The sequence below is a fragment of the Acanthisitta chloris genome, unplaced genomic scaffold (assembly GCF_000695815.1).
Source record: "Acanthisitta chloris isolate BGI_N310 unplaced genomic scaffold, ASM69581v1 scaffold18359, whole genome shotgun sequence".
Lineage (NCBI taxonomy): Eukaryota > Metazoa > Chordata > Aves > Passeriformes > Acanthisittidae > Acanthisitta > Acanthisitta chloris.
In genome coordinates, this window is record NW_008692339.1 from 53,227 (window position 1) to 56,348 (window position 3,122).

Consider the following 3,122-nt stretch of genomic DNA (forward strand, 5'->3'; position numbering starts at 1 on the left):
TCATCATTCTGACACCCTTTGAATACCTTTCCCTTTATGTTTTGTCAATGCCCCTAAATCCCATTTAATTTCTTTTTCCAGGTGATTCCTATTTCTTTTCACATAATGAAAGCAAAAATAACCTAATCTTAACATGAAAGATACTTTGTTGATGTATTGGATGGTATTGTTGTTCTTTCCAGTATTATTCTTCAATCCATCTTTAATATAGCCTGACATCTTGTTTGCTTTTTTTGACCACTACTGTGCACTGAGTAGAAGTTTCCATTAAGCTGTCCACAGTAACGCCTAGATCTTTTTCTTGAGTGATTTTGCAAACCATCGAGTGTATATGAATAGTTCAAATTGTTCCTTTCAGTGCACATTACCTCACACTTCCCCACACTAAATTTCAGCTGCCATCTTGTTCAGACCCTTCTTTTAGGTGTTTGGTTTGTTTGTTGTTGGGCTTTTTTTTAAGTTGTGGCTTTTCTGCATGATCATGTATGGTTTCCCAATTATGCTGTCTCTGCTACTGCGTGCTTGCTTTCCAGAAGAGTAGTAAATAGATTAAATTAACCCCATTTTTCTTGTAGGTCTTGGGATCTCCACTTGTTAATATTCTTCCCAGCTGAAAATAACCATTGACGTATTTCTTATTCAGTCGTCACTACTTTCTGAGTCATATTTCTTAGTCCTTAGCTATTCTTAACCCTGAAACACTTTATGCCATTTAAAAAAAACAGATAGGTTATACCTCTAAAATTATACTCTTATCCATCCAATTGGTTGTTAAAACTCTATATGGACAAGTGCAGCCAGAGTAGCTATAGCAAAGCTAGTATTTACCTAGAGCAGTAGAATGGCAGGAGAGAGAAAATCATCATCTCAATTTGTAAGGAGTCCCTTCCAGTCTTCCAAGAGCAGTGTAGAATAATTTGCTCACAGCTGAATTCAGTAAAACAGCTCTCAGGTTTTCTTAGTCTAACAACTGAGCCCAAGCACGTTTTTTAGTGCATCAAATCTCACTTCTTCATCTTCCCCTCTCTGCTTCCTTGACTCTGCAGGTACAGCTTGTGCTGGTCTGAGACTGCTCAAGCAAAGAGAAATGAGAACAGGAGGAGGGTTGCAGGATGCAACTCTTTTCTCCTGCTAACCCCAGGCCACCCACCCTCACTGAGGCCTTGGATGCAGCCTTCAAAACGGATGCATGTGCCAAAACGCATTGAGGAGGAACAGGATCCTTACTACTGAATAAAGCATTAAACGAGCCACTCCATGTCCATTTCTGGCATCGACTCTTCTTAGCACAGATGGTAACAAGGTGGGAAGAGCTCAGAAAACAATTATAAGAAGTCGGAGGAGTGTGTTTTGCAGTAAGAGACTAAAGAATTTCTTTTATTTTTGTCCAGCAGATTGTTGCAATGTGATGTCTTTCCTGTCTGTGTACATACCTTCATGAGAGAATTCAGACTACTGGGATGTGAAGGCAGAGGCATTTGAATCAGAAATATGGTTACATGGAAGTTTATCATTAAGGTAATTAGAACTTCCTGGAATGTCTATTCTGCTCTATGCAATTTACCACAGCAGTGATACACTGGTTATGGCAAAGAGGCTGATCTCGTTGCAACAGTTAATATTCTCATAATCAGTGTGGGGAGCTACGTTTCTGTTTAGCTCTTTTTTTCAAAACTCTGCTCAATCATTCATATTTTGCATTAATGTTCTGGATTGGAAGAATGCAATGTGGTAATTGGCAAGATCAGGTGAGATGGATTCACCTCACTAGTGGTTTGTTTGCTTTACCCAACTGAAGCTATGAATTATAACTTGCTAGGCATTGTCCTGATTGTACACAACATGCAAACATACATAGATTAATGAATTTTGAGACTTCAACCCAACACACTTTTTATTCCATAACCTGTGGCTTTATCATACCAGGATCTTTCTACATTAACAGGAATTATATGAGGCAAACTGGTTTTAACCAGTGGCAAAGGTGAATTTTTTTTGCTCTTTCATGCAAACATTTTAACTTCCATCAACAAGGGAGAAATGTATCAACACAAAACTTCATAGACTGTTATTGAAGAATATAATGGGCTATATTTGTCTACTAAATTTTAAAGATGATCCTTGTTTATTTCTGTGGGTAAAATAACCTATGTTCACCTGCAGAAGCTTAATATTATACTGGATTCTCCCCAGTGACCGATAGTTTGGCAAGTTTCTATATATTTGGAAGAGTTTTATTTTGTGTTCTTGTTTTTCTCTGTAATTTCATTTTATTGAGTGTGTTTTCTGAGCTCTTTAAGAACTTCTGTCACGGGTTATCAGTTCAGTTTCAACTTCATTGTCCCACCCTTGGGAGGCCCATCTTAGCCAAGCATGTTATGTTACAGGCACAAGAACTCCAGGTGATGAATACTCTCTTCATGACAGTTACACAGGAGGACTGTGCTCACTTAATTACACTGCTCATTTGCAAAAATTGCTGACCTACCCTAGCATGTTAGCAAGTTCTCTTTCATAGAATATCTTCAAATAAGTTTGAAAAATCATTATTGTGCATTTATACCAATTCAGACATCTTTCTGCACAATATGAACCTTGTATTATTGCTACAGGTTATATGGGCTGACCAAAAAACCTTCACCACTTGTTGGCTCATGTGTAACACTTAACTTCTAAAACCAAACAGCTAATGGTTGTGTCATGTAACAGACCAAATATGTGGTATAAACCGACTTTGCCTCAATTCTTTCTGTGATGAATGAACATTCTGTTCTCAGAAATAATTGCTTAGATGAAAAGGTTACACACTTCAGCCATATAGTGCAAATGGTTACTCCCCCAATTCTTGTTAAGCTAATTTCATAGGAAGCAGGAATTTGTGTTGGTGTTTCTGAATGGTGTATAAAGCCCAGTGTTCAGTAGAAACCATTCAATAGTCCCAAAGTGTGGCACTGTTTAAAATCAGTTAGCACTTAAGAACAAAATTCCAAAACCGCCTAACATGGTACAATCAGTTGATATATAGCTAGATATTAATTAGCATGGACAGAAGAGAATGTTGAATTTCAAGTACTTCTGGAAGCACCAAAATTTTCAATAAGCAATGCGAACAATCTGCTATG